The 13,100-nt window shown below is 42.5% G+C and overlaps 1 protein-coding gene across 5 annotated transcripts in view; it reads left to right on the forward strand.

Annotated features, from left to right (window-relative positions):
• Nucleotides 1-8,238: 8,238 nt before the first annotated feature.
• The window catches only part of AFF1 (ALF transcription elongation factor 1), a 204,989-nt gene continuing 200,127 nt past the window's right edge, over nt 8,239-13,100 (forward strand). For all 5 annotated transcript variants that reach the window (XM_067736543.1, XM_067736549.1, XM_067736545.1 and 2 more), the window contains exon 1: nt 8,239-8,456. The gene's annotated coding sequence lies outside the window, so the exon portion shown is untranslated. The remainder of the gene's footprint in view (nt 8,457-13,100) is intronic.

Genomic DNA, 13,100 nt, shown 5'->3' on the forward strand with positions numbered 1-13,100 from the left:
CAACTACTGAGCCCGCATGCCACAACTACTGAAGCCCGCGTGCCTAGAGCCCGGGCTGCACAACAAGAGAAGCCACCGCAATGAGAAGCCTGTGCACCGCCATGAAGAGTAGTCCCTGCTCTCCACAACTAGAGAAAGCCCACGTGCAGCAACAAAGACCCAACGCAGACAAATATAAGTTAATTAATTAATTAATTAAAAAATATATATTACCATCTGGCCCCTTGCAGAAAACATTTGCCAGCACCTATTCTAGAGGGTAGGAATAATTTTGTTCTTCTTTCTATCCTGAAGACCTAGAATGTAACTTGCCCAGGTTTGTTGAATGAATGAATAGATGAATAACCCTTGAAGGGCAGATATTTCAAAAGATAGAACAGAGAGAGATTATTTCAAAAGGTAGAAATAGAGCATTCTAGCTAAAGGGAACAGAAACAGTATAAGGAAAGATAAAGAAGTGAAAATCAGGGGTAGATTTTCAGTAGAGCAAAATATTTAACAAAAGTGAGGCCAAAAAGACTGATTTAAGAACTATTCTAGGGAGTCTTGAGTCTAGAATGGGGAGTTGGTGCTTACTTCTCTTTGCAATTGCCAGATATGTCACATGACCAGAGATATGCTTAAAGAGGACTCATGTGGCAGCACTGTGGAGAACACATTAGAGAGAGAAGAGGGAGGAGAGATGGAGAACGGTTCAGAGGCTACTGTAACAGTGAAATGAAAAGGAGCTGACTCAATATGGTGATGATGGTAAATTCGGAGACACAAGGCAGCTTGTTAGAAAGTGATATACTTCAGAGTCACAGACTTGTCCTATGGTGATTCAGTAAGATGCATTTAGGAAAATAACCCTCCTGCCAGGTGGTAATTCAATAGAGAGAATTTAATAAGGGAACTAGTTAAAAGGTACAGGCTGAAGAGCTGTTAGAGCAAACAGGGGAAGGTGAGACTACCCAGGGATTAAGCAACTGCAGGAAGCAACTAACAGCCACACCCAAGGCTGGGACTAAGGGGAAGACATAGTATTCCTGGAGCCCAGGAGGCAGAGCCACTCAGGGTCTGTGGGAGCTAGCCTAGGGAGGAGGTGCAGCCGCTGGGCCAGAGCCATTGCCCAGAGCAGAGAGAGAAGAGAAGCACCCTGGAGTCTCCTCTCTTCCTGCCTCCAGTCTCCTCCCCGTGCCATCCATTGGCTCAACCCAGGCAAAATCGTGTTGCCCAGCAAGGAGTCTCGAAAAGGTAGTTTCAAGAATCAGCCCCTTGTGATTCACAGCACAGTAGAGGAAGAGCAGGGACTGGATTTGAGGCAAATGGGCGACTCACCAGCACACACAGGGTTACTGTGAACACCTCAGATGAGGTTACACACTGAATTACTACATAGTATACAATTAGTAAATAGTAAGTGTTATTCTTTTATTACCCTATCTTACATCTCTATCCTTGCTCTATACTCTGGGACTTGTGCATATTAACTCCCTCTGCACACACAGCACTCTGCCCTCCCCAGTCATACATCCCCCAGCTCTGTCTTTCCCTTTGTGATTCATCCTAGGTTCTAACTCTGGCAGGATGCCTTCCCTGAGTTCATTAGTGTTTGTTAGATGCCTCTGTCTAGGCTCTGAGAGCATCCTTGTGCATGCCTGTACCATAGCACTAAGCAGGCTGTGTGACAATGATCTATTTATTCTTTGATCTCTCTGTATTAGTTTTCTATTGCTGCATAACGAATTACCACAAACTGAGCAGTCTAAAACAACACCCAGTTATTACCTCACAGCTTCTGTAAGTCAGAAGGCCGGCATGTTTTACCGGGGTCACTGCTCGGGATCTTACCAGGCTGAAGTCAAGGTGCTGTCCAGGTGTATCTTCATTTGGAGTCTTAACTAGGGAAAGATCTATTTCCAAGTTCCTTGGCAGAATTCATTTCCTTGCAGTTGTCTGACTGAGGTTCCTATTTTTTTGCCAACTGGAGGCCAAAGACCACTCCCAGTTCCCAGAGGCCTCTCTCAGGTCCTTGTTAAATGGCCCTCTACACAAGATAGTAATTTGTTCCTTCAAGGCCAAAGGTGAGCATCTGCTGTAGCTTTGAATCTCTCTGACTTCCTCCTTCTTTGACCCCTACATCTTCTTTTTAAAAAAGAGCTCACCTGGTTAGATCAGACTCACCCACACTCAAAGAGAAGAAATTAAACAGCAAATACACACCAGGAGTGGGAATCTTCAGGGCCATCTTAGAATTCTGCCTTCGACACTCTCCTTCGAGATGTGAACCTTCCAAGGACAAGGAGAGTCTCATATTTGTCTTTATATCCCTGTAATTGATCAGAATTAGTACCTGACACTCAGTAGCTATTCAGTGAAATGGAGAAATGAAACAAAAATAAGAAGGGAACTTGTAGGGCAGGGAGATATATAAAAGGAAAGTTAAGTATGACTTGGTAGGTAATGGACTATTTTTTTGTAATTAATAAACTTTAATAATGTCAGTTTTCTATAGTTTGTATTTGTTTATTTATTTTTATTCTTTTTTCTTCTTTTAATTTATTTATTTTTATTTTTGGCTGTGCTGGGTCTTCGTTTCTGTGCAAGGGCTTTCTCTAATTGTGGCAAGCGGGGGCCACTCTTCATCACAGTGCACGGGCCTCTCACTGTCGTGGCCTCTCTCGTTGCAGAGCACAGGCTCCAGACGCGCAGGCTCAGTAGTTGTGGCTCATGGGCCTAGTCGCTCCGCGGCATGTGGGATCTTCCCAGACCAGGGCTCAGACCCGTGTCCCCTGCATCGGCAGGCAGATTCTCAACCACTGCGCCACCAGGGAAGCCCATTTATTTTTATTTTTTTAATTCAAATATAGTTGTATTACAATGTTGTATTCGTTTCAGGTATACGGCAAAGTGATTCAGTTATATATGTTTCTTTTTCAGTTTCTTTTCCAGTATAGGTTATTACAAGATATTGAATATGGTCCCCTGTGCTATTCCTTATTGTTTATCTATTTTATATATAGTCGTGTGTATCTGTTAATCCCAAACTCCTAATTTATTCCTCCCTCCTCCCCTTTCCCCTTTGGTAACCATAAGTTTATTTTCTATGTCTGTGAGTCTTTCTGTTTTGTAAGTAAGTTCATTTGTATCAGTTTTTCAGATTCTACATATAAGTGATATCATACGATATTTGTCTTTCTCTGTCTGACTTCACTTAGTATGATAATCTCTAGGTCCATCCATGTTGCTGCAAGTGGCATTATTTCATTCTTTTTAATGGCTGAGTAATATTCCAGTGTGTGTGTTTGTGTGTGCATGTGTGTGTGTGTGTGTGTGTGTGTGTGTACCACATCCTCTTTATCCATTCCTCTGTCAATGGACATTTAGGTTGTTTCCATGTCCTGGCTATTGTGAGTGCTGCTATGAACACTGGGGTGCATGTATCTTTTTGAGTTAGAGCTTTCATCTTTTCCAGATATGTGCCCAGGAGTGGAATTGCTGGATCATATGGCAACTCTATCTTTAGTTATTTAAGGAACCTCTATACTGTTCTCCATAGTGGCCGCACCAATTTACATTCCCACCAATAGTGCAGGAGGGTTCCCTTGGTAATGGACATTTGAACCTGAATCCTGGGTCTATAACGGTACCAGCAACAAAAGTTGGAGACCAAACAGGAGGAATTGGGTTGGGTGGGTTGTAAAAGAATGGGTGGACAGAGTGAAAAACCATGAGCTTCATACTAGATGTGCTGAGTATGTTTTGCTGATGGGACAACCCTGTGGAAATTTCCTGCAAACAAATGAGGGTGATAGTTTGGAACTTAGAAGAGAGATATAGATTGAGGTGAACCATAGTATTGAGTATTGCGTTCTTAAATTTGTGCCATAGTCTTTAGGGTGCTTTTACCCCCCCCCCATCTCGCTCCCACTGGGAGCTCACCACCCAGTGGTGCCCCACTGGGGCACCATAACTTGGCTCTTGTATTCTGGCTCTGTCTGTTATTTCTTTCCCTTTTTCATTTTCCAAATATTTGGTTTTCCCATAATCTCTCAGCTTACTTATCCGCTTCCTATTTAACCCTCCGGATGTAACCGCCAGATTGAAAACCCATTGCGAACTCCCTCAGGCTTGGTGATGTAAATTTAACTGTAACAGACATTAGTTGGGATATTTATACTAATCTAATTCTGATAGTGGTAAGAACATGACCTTGAGCCATAGAAAAGCTGAGTTCAAATACTGTTTCTGCTATTTATTTGCTGTATAATCATGATAGAGATGAATAACCTCTCTGAGTTTATTTCTTCTTTAGACATGAACTAGAACTATACACATGTTTTCAAGGGGATTAAAAAAGCTATGTGTGTGAAATGTCTGGTAAATTGTAGAAATTTAGTTAAATCCCTACATTTATTTTTTCAGAGAAAAATATGGATCTGTGCTCATATTCTTTTTCTCCAGATTCATTGGCGTTTTCCAAATTACAATTTTAAATGCTAAATTAATTTAACAATACTATCACGTGACTCAAAAATATTCATAACCCCCCGGGATTGGGAAGTATTGTGTAGTAGCAATAGGCAAAACTCACACACTGGGGCTTCCCTGGTGGCCCAGCGCAGTGGTTAAGAATCCGCCTGCCAATGCAGGGGACACGGGTTTGAGCCCTGGTCCGGGAAGATCCCATGTGCAGTGGAGCAACTAAGCCCGTCCACCACAACTACTGAGCCTGCGCTCTAGAGCCCGCGAGCCACAACTACTGAAGCCTACGCACCTAGAGCCCGTGCTCTGCAACGAGAAGCCACCGCAATGAGAAGCCGGCGCACCACAACGAAGAGTAGCCACCACTCACTACAACTAAAGAAAGCCTGCGAGCAGCAGTGTAGACCCAAGGCAGCCAAAAATAAATAAATAAATTTATTAAAAACACACACACACAAATATAAAACTCATATGTACTTGTTAGAAAAAATGAGGTAAGAAAAAAAAAGTGAGGTCTGGTCACTAGGAACCATGTTTTATACAACGTGTTCAAGATAAAATACAGTTATTTTAATTACAATAATTGTACACTTAATTCTTCTTGAAGCAAAAGACAGCAGGTTTACATCTGCATACCTGCCTCCCAGGTAGAGATGTAAAGCTGGGAATTTCTATATCTGCCTACAATCTATGCCCAGCTCTCAGTACACTTTCTTCCATGACCTCGGGGATTATAACTATAGCCTTACTGTCTCCTATTCATTTTCATTTTCGTATGGCAACCACAGTAGTCCTCCTAGAATGCAACCTGATCAAATCAATCTCCTACCCATTGTGCTTAGGATGAAAAGAAGACTCCCTAGGTTGGCATGTAGGGCCTTTCACCGTCAGTCTGCCATTGACCTTTCCTATATTTCTCATCACTGCCCCTCAAAATCTTTGCCCGGAGGTCCTACTCCCCCTCCTCCTTTGTGTTCTTTTTGGGAAACTGGCTGTATCTCTACTGCCCTTTACCTGGCTTAGGCCAACCCTTCCTCCTTCCTCCTCACTGTCACCACTCCTCATCTATACCACCTTGTCCCCAGCTCTGGGCTGGTTGGTTGGTTGTTGTTGTTATCAACAACAGGTGTATGCTCAGGTTAGGACTTGGTTAGGATTTATTTGCCAGTTCGGTTAGGATTTTTTTACACTTTGAAGAAATTCATTCCCTTTGATATATACATGCAGTAATTTTGGAGTAACATAATTTAAACTGCTGGTTTAAAACGCTCAGGTTTTGCTGACTGCAGAGTTTAAGAATACTCCAGTCTGCCCAAGCAAGCAGCCTAGGGGTTGGGATGCAGACACACTTCCCCCCAGTCTCAACCTTAACATGTGTTCCTGCCCCCTTGTACAGTTCAGGAGCTCTGAGAATACCACCTATGAGCTTCTGTGAGTCCCTGGGGGTTCACTTGTTTGTCTTCAAAATTTAAGTAGAATCATGACTGAAAATTGTCAGGTAACATCTCAGGAGTCCTTACATGAAGAGGTAGCTGATAAAGTACCATAATTGTATTAAAAAGGGAAAAAAAATTTTCAGTTCTGTTGTAAAAAAGATCACTGATGTCAGAGAAATGCTTCACCTTAGCAGAAACATAATCAGAAATAAAAGTGACTAGGTTGTCAAGATGAAGAAAGTGCTAGAATTTCATTGAGTGAGCTAAAAAATGTAACTAAAGAATTCCTATAATGAAGAAGATAAAGGAAAGTGTAGCTAATAAAGTGAAGTATCTGCATCTCTCTTGCGTAATTACTTTCTTTTATGTCATAAATTTTTAAAAAATGTGGATATGGTATAATCACTATTTAAAATAGCCTGCTTATTAACTGGTTATACAATGTGACCTGGAGAAAAGGCAGAAAAGCAACTTTAAAAAAAAACTCACTAGAATGACTAACCGCTTTTTCTTTATTTATTATGAGAAAATTAGTTTTTATTTAAGTGTTTTAAAATAACCTATTTCCATTTCCAGAAATTAATCAATAGAAGCATGCATTGGAATTGTTTATTTACTTGCTTGTATCTGCAAGGCACTGGAATCTCATGAAAACAGGTGCACTGTCTTTGTCACTGATATGGCCCATCACCTAGCACATTGCCTTAAAAACATTCCTATAAATGAAATGAACTATTCCCTGAACCAAAGCTACATCATCTTCAACAAAAAATTTTTGCAAAATTACATCCCTCAGCTCCAAAAGCAGTAAAATAATATTATCAAACTTGCACTGTCAACATCATTTACTAAATTGACTACAGTTTGAAGGTATTAGGAGGTGTTATGGGATTAGGAACACAACAAAGGAAAAAGTTTTAGATTGGTAAAAACCTTCAGATAATAAATTATGACCAGGCTTATATATATTTTACAATGAAATATATTAATTCCATAACAAAAAGGTTAAAATATTTGTTATGATTAAAATAGATACCAATCTCTGTTAGAAACATTTAAGAAGTGCACAAACTCGCATCTGTCAGGAGTGACTGCCGTCCCACCCTGCCCAGGGAAGACCTCCAAAACTTTCATCTAGAGGCACACTAGATCTCATCAGGGGTAACTTAATTATTTTAGCTGTTAAGGTAAATCAAATCAATATCATCATGGGAGCATAGGGAGTAGGGAGAAGAGTTATATTTTGGAAGGCAGTCCATGGGAAATTAAGTCAAGCAGCCCAGAGTTTAATTTGGAAATGCAAGTATCTATCACTTAGGTTTTCAAATACTGTTCATGTTGACAATGAGGGACACGAGGGACAAAGCAACAACAACAACAAAGGAGGGGAGAACAGAGAGGGCACGGAAGGGGGATATTTTCATACATTATATTAATTTACATTTACATTATATTGCATATGAATAAGATGATTTTCTTCATCCAAATAATTTCAGTCATTTAAACCATTAAGATATTGGAAAGAAGCCTGTCTGGGCCATTTGATACAATCTTCCTGCATCTCTTTCAGGGAGGAAGGTGAGATGATGCAAAGAACTCAGCGTGATGCTTTCCTTGGTATGTTCAAAGAAGGGATCGGGTAGCAACGAGACATAAGCTTTTGGATCTATTTGACAAAGCCCCAATACCCAGTAGAATTTCTTGGGGTTGGGCTGCTGAAGGGCAAGAACCGGGAGGCTGGATTCTGGAGACCTGGTTTCTCGTGCCACTTTTGAGCTTGTGACATTGGGCACAATACTTGTTTTCAGCTCTTCGGTTTCATTATTTGGGAAACGGCAGCAATAATGTGTCTGTTTTATAAGGCTGTTACGAAGATGAGACGGGCCTGTGTGTGAAAAGCCCTTTATAAACCGTAAAACGCTCTCCAGATGTTAGTTATTATCTCCTTTAAAGGATACAGAATGTTTCAATTGTGTAAGAGACTGCAAAAAGACTCCTCGACACTTTAGTCAGAACTTGACCCTAAGCTTAATCCCGCTGTAAAGCGAAAGGGTACTTGTGTCCCACACCAGCCGGGGGGAGGGTCACCCATGCTGCCGGTGCGGTCACTGCAGTATTCCATCCTGAGAGGCTGCTCGCCCTAGATCCTCCCACTGGTCCCGAGGGGAGGGCCGAGCAGTTCCTCTCCATCTGGGTGGCGCCAGCTAGAGGGCGTGGGCCGGGCGGGGCCGGGGAGCGCGGGGGGGGGCGTGACCTCCTGGGGGCGTGGCTTCGCTTCCTGGGCGTTCCTGGGCCGCCGGCGCACAGAGGTTGCCAGCCAGCGAGCGAGCGAGCGGGCGAGCGCGCAGCTTCTGCGCACTCGGCCGCCGCCTGCGCGCGTCGCTGGCACAGCTGCGTTCTCGCCTCCGTGGCTGGGAGCCGGGTCCAGCGCTAGCCGACGCTGAGCGCCCTGTGCTCCCCACACCTGCGCGCCTTCCCGACGGCAACAGGTCAGGGGCGGGCCGAGGCGGCGAGAGCGCACGACCCGAGACTGGAGGACTAAAGGTCTGGAAGGTAAGCGGAACCCTGCGCCCCTCGGGCTGGGGGTCATCCTGGCCAGAACGCCGCGGTAGCTGACTTCTGGGAAGCCCAGGCTCTGCCGCCTCGCTGCCGGCTTCCCAGCACGCTGGCTCAAGTCGCTGGTGTTCCCGCTTTTCCAGTGGGAACCTTAGGGTAGAACGGGCGAAGGAGACGCAGAGCTCGCACCGTCCTTACAAATCCCGGCAGGTAGCGTCTAGAAAAACTGGGGAGGGGAACACAGGAAGGGACCCATCCTCCTCCCCAAAATCAAACGTTGGCCCGTGAGCCCCACGTCTTGCCGATAGATGTTCGGATTTTGGAACCTGGTCCCGAGGTTGCGTAATAGAAGAGTCCCAGAAGTTTCTCAGGGGGGGTAAAAGCGGGGCTTTTCTCTCCTCTATTACGAGTTCCCATCCCTTCCGTCATAGTCACCCCTCCCCCCTACGTCTAGTAGAGACAGATTGGTGGTTCCAGTCTCATCAAATTGTGATTGAGGTGGAAGCGTGCGTCGGTGGTCCGCACTCTAGAGAGGGAGGAGAAAAGTTGGAGGCACCTTCTGAGGCTTGCTCCTGGCACACAGGGAGACGGCGTCTGCAGAACATGGAACTGGTTAATTTCCCTTGACGGTAATTTTTTCTTGGTGTTTGATCCTCCGACTGCCGCACGCTAGCCCTCCGACTGTGCGAGCGCCGGGGTCGGCGAATTAGGAGAGGAATTGGAGGGTTATAGGAATCATACTTTCCTATAATGTGTTGGGAGTATCGTTAATGAAGCTGCGAGGGACCTTCAAGGGGCTTGATATTTTCCTCGTAGGTTAGTCTTATAGGAGTTTACACACACAGACCCCGTATTGCTGTGCAAATTGTCCTAGGAAGACCCTTGGCTTTGGAGGTGGAGGTGGAGGTGTGTCCGAATCTTTCGGGAGCTCATCTCTGTTGGGAGCTGAAGTGGGGGTGGGGAAGGCCTTACAGACGAAGTTTTGTTTTTTTAAGGGTGGGATGGGGTAATCTTAACCCTCTTGGTGCCTGTTGGAGGCGGGGATGGGGATGGGAGATGAGGGATGACATACCATCAAGAAACCAGACAGATATAAAACTTTAAAGGCGAAACTGTACATTAAGGCGAAGACCCAGTGTTCCCTGAGACGGTTGGAAGGTGAGAAGAGCTCAGTAATTGAGGCACAGAAACCTCAGGCAAGGGACCGGCCTGAGAATTTGGGGGATTTTGCTTGTGCAAGATTATTTCAGAGCAAGGTCATGCAGAGGTGGTAGAAGGAACGGGCGGTGGTGGGACACCCCTCCCGGACCAACGTGTTGTCAGACTCCACGGGGGCATAGAAGTCACGAAAAAGAAAGACCTTTGGACTCGGGAGTCTAGTTCTGCTTAGAGGCTTAAGAATACCTAGGCATGCCCTGTTTCGATGTTTACTTCCTCTGTCTAATGTATTTCCTTAGCTTGCCTTTCATCTTTAGTGGCGAGGGTTCCTTGAGTGGATATTCTGGAAATAAATTCACAGGAGAGTTGAAAATTCTGGATGGTTTGCCTGCTTTCATTTAAAGGTGGTGTCTCTTGCCAGTGTCTGAAAGTATTTTATTTGAAGATAAATATGTAGAAGAGGAATGGAGAGAACTAAAGGATAACGACCCACGAGAATGAAAGGAAACTAGGAGAGAAAGTAGAATAGATAAAAAACTAATTTGAATTCAGCTAGTTTAGGAAAGGGAACCAAGGAAATGATTTGGGACAGATTTGGTCACTTTAAGACAAAGAGGTATTGAAGAGTGGGATACAAGACTTTGGAAAAAAAATGAATTTAGATATTGGGGACTTCCTCCTCCCACCCCCCCTTCTTTTCTTTTTCTAAATAGAACTGACAGCGATGATGAGGCTAGGGATGTGGAACTTAAAGGTGTGTTACTGTGGACTCTTTGCTTCCCACTTGCAGGAAGAAAATGAACTGTTACATATCAGAGTTAATACGTCTTATTCATTCACTGTAGCAATTGAATTTCTGTAGTGTCTTTGGCATTTGCTTAACTCTTCAATTTAATAAAGATACAATTTTGAAGACTCAAAATGTGTTAAGGCTCAAGTGTATTAATTTAGAATACAAAAATCATCAAGAGGCTGAGAATTTATGGCAAGAGTAAAGCCCAGGTGATTTTCAACATTGCTTGCTCCTACAAGATGCAGAATATGCATGCATTTTTTGCTACCAGAAGTCACTGTTTCATTGTGGGGTTATGAGATGGTAAGTAGGTAAGTAGTTAGACTATGTCAAAACTGGCTTTCTCTTCTGTTTCCTTTTGGTTTCACTGAATTTTGAAAGGACTTGGTGGAGCTAAAAGTAACTTTTTTATTGACTAAGATACTTGCTTAATTTGGTTTTGGATTACATTGGAAGAGTATTGTTCGATTAAGGTATATATATGTAAATATATGAGTTGCATCTTTATTAGGTACCTCTATAAATCACTGTAGCCATGTGATTGTTTAGTTGAAGTTATATTGCCTTGGGAGTTGAAAAGATGGGTAAAAAAAAAAAGCTTAGGAAAGGCAAACTTGTTTTCCATATTTAAAAAAATATTTATTTATTTTTGGCTGCATTGGGTCTTCATTGCTGCATGCGGGCTTTCTCTAGTTGTGGCGAACAGGGGCTACTCTTTATTGGGGTACACGGGCTTCTCATTGCGGTGGCTTCTCTTGTTGCAGAGCACAGTCTCTATGCGCACAGACTTCAGTAGTCTCAGTAGTTGTGGCTCGTGGGCTCTAGAGCGCAGGCTCAGTAGTAGTGGTGCACGGGCTTGGTTGCTCTGCAGCATGTGGGATCTTCCCGGACCAGGGATTGAACCTTTGTCCCCTGCATTGGCAGGTGGATTCTTAACCACTGCACCACCAGGGAAGCCCCATATTTTTAAAGAAGCAAACGAAAGGAGTTTCACGTTCAACTCTGTAATTTGTGCTCTTTCATCAAACAAATTTGCATAATCCTTTATGAAGTTAGTTGACTGTTAAAATTCCAAATCTTGAGATAGACTGTGCTTCTTGTTAAAAGGTAGAACTAATTTATATATAAATATCTGAATTATTATAAGACATACACAGGGGACAGTACACTCTGCAGATGTCCCTTAAGGTGTAGCAACATAGCTGGGATATTCTCCTTACTATTGCAGCTCTACACTGAAAGCTGTCCTTCAACTTGAATTCATTTGCTATCTTAGATTTGTCTGTTGAAGCTAAAAGCCCAAAGTTCCCCTATTTTAAGACTAGACCGTTAACTAATTTTTCAGGAGATCGAGAAAGTATGTTGGAGAGAGTACAAATTAAGGAACTGCATTTACCATACATAAAGTTTTGTAAATAAATTATATTTTTTCATTAAATTATAAATTCAACAATGATTTCTGTTCTCAAATGATATTTGACAGTGATTTTGTAGCAGTCTCTTTTTATACACAATAGTAGCTTATTTAATATTTGCTGATTTAATATTAGATTTCATTAAAAGAGATTACATAAACCCTATAATCTATTTATTAAAATTCTACCACAGTGAAGAAGTAAATGTGGAATATTTAGTTCTTTGTAGGTGCACATCCTTTATTCCTGACTGTTTACAAGAGCACAAGAGATTGTCGTAGATGGGAAACCACGAGGCTCCTAAGGCCGTGAGGGTTGCTAATAGGAGTTTCTGTCTTATGCCTTAGGACAGAACTCCTTCAGTAGTGTTCTCCAGGGGACGAAAATCAGCTGATTTTCTTAAATTATCTGTCCCATTTAAAACATGACTAAGGATTTCTTGTTCAAGTGACTTTTTCCTATTAAAAGACTGAGATTATTGTGACAAGTGGAGCCCAGAGGAATCAATTACATCATTAATATAATACCTCATGTTCATTCCCAATACCTCATAAGTATCGAGCATCTTCTAGTGCCAGACAGTACTCTAAGCTTTGGAGAAACTGATAACACCAGATCAAGACAGAGAAAGAGCCCATGCAGGTGGAGTTTACATCCACATAGCACAAAAGCTGTTTACCAACGGCTTTCACATGACATATCATTTAGGCCTAATTGCAACTCTGAAGTTGGAGTTCATTCTACATTTTAAAATCAGGAAATTGAGTTGAAGAGTTAAGTGACTTGACTCTGTGACTCAAAGCCTGCTGCCCTTTCTACTGTGGTACACTGTGTTGGCTGTGTTGATATGTGGTTTCCTGTTTTTCAAGAATTACAGCTTGACTCTCAAATATAAATAGTGTTTCTCCTTGGCTAAGTAATTCTTTCTAATCATTATGGGAATAAAAAAGCAGGTATTTTCATTTAGCATTATGGACATATATCTGTGACTCCAAAGGAGAATATGCAGACGTATTAAACAGACATGTGGTATTTATTTGCACCAAATAAAGATCCCTACCTTCCTAAAAATTAAATGCAAGGGCTTAGGAGCCATCTCCCTTAGTGCTTCAAATCTATTATTCAAGTTATGAAAGGTCAGTTCCCATCCCTATGTAAATCAGGATATACTCATACCATTTTGTTCTATCTTATAGATACAGTGAATATATGCAGAATATATGCATATGGCAGTGTTTTTCAAACTTATAGTAAGCATCAGAATCTCCTGGAAGG

Source organism: Pseudorca crassidens, chromosome 4 (assembly GCF_039906515.1).
Source record: "Pseudorca crassidens isolate mPseCra1 chromosome 4, mPseCra1.hap1, whole genome shotgun sequence".
NCBI lineage: Eukaryota > Metazoa > Chordata > Mammalia > Artiodactyla > Delphinidae > Pseudorca > Pseudorca crassidens.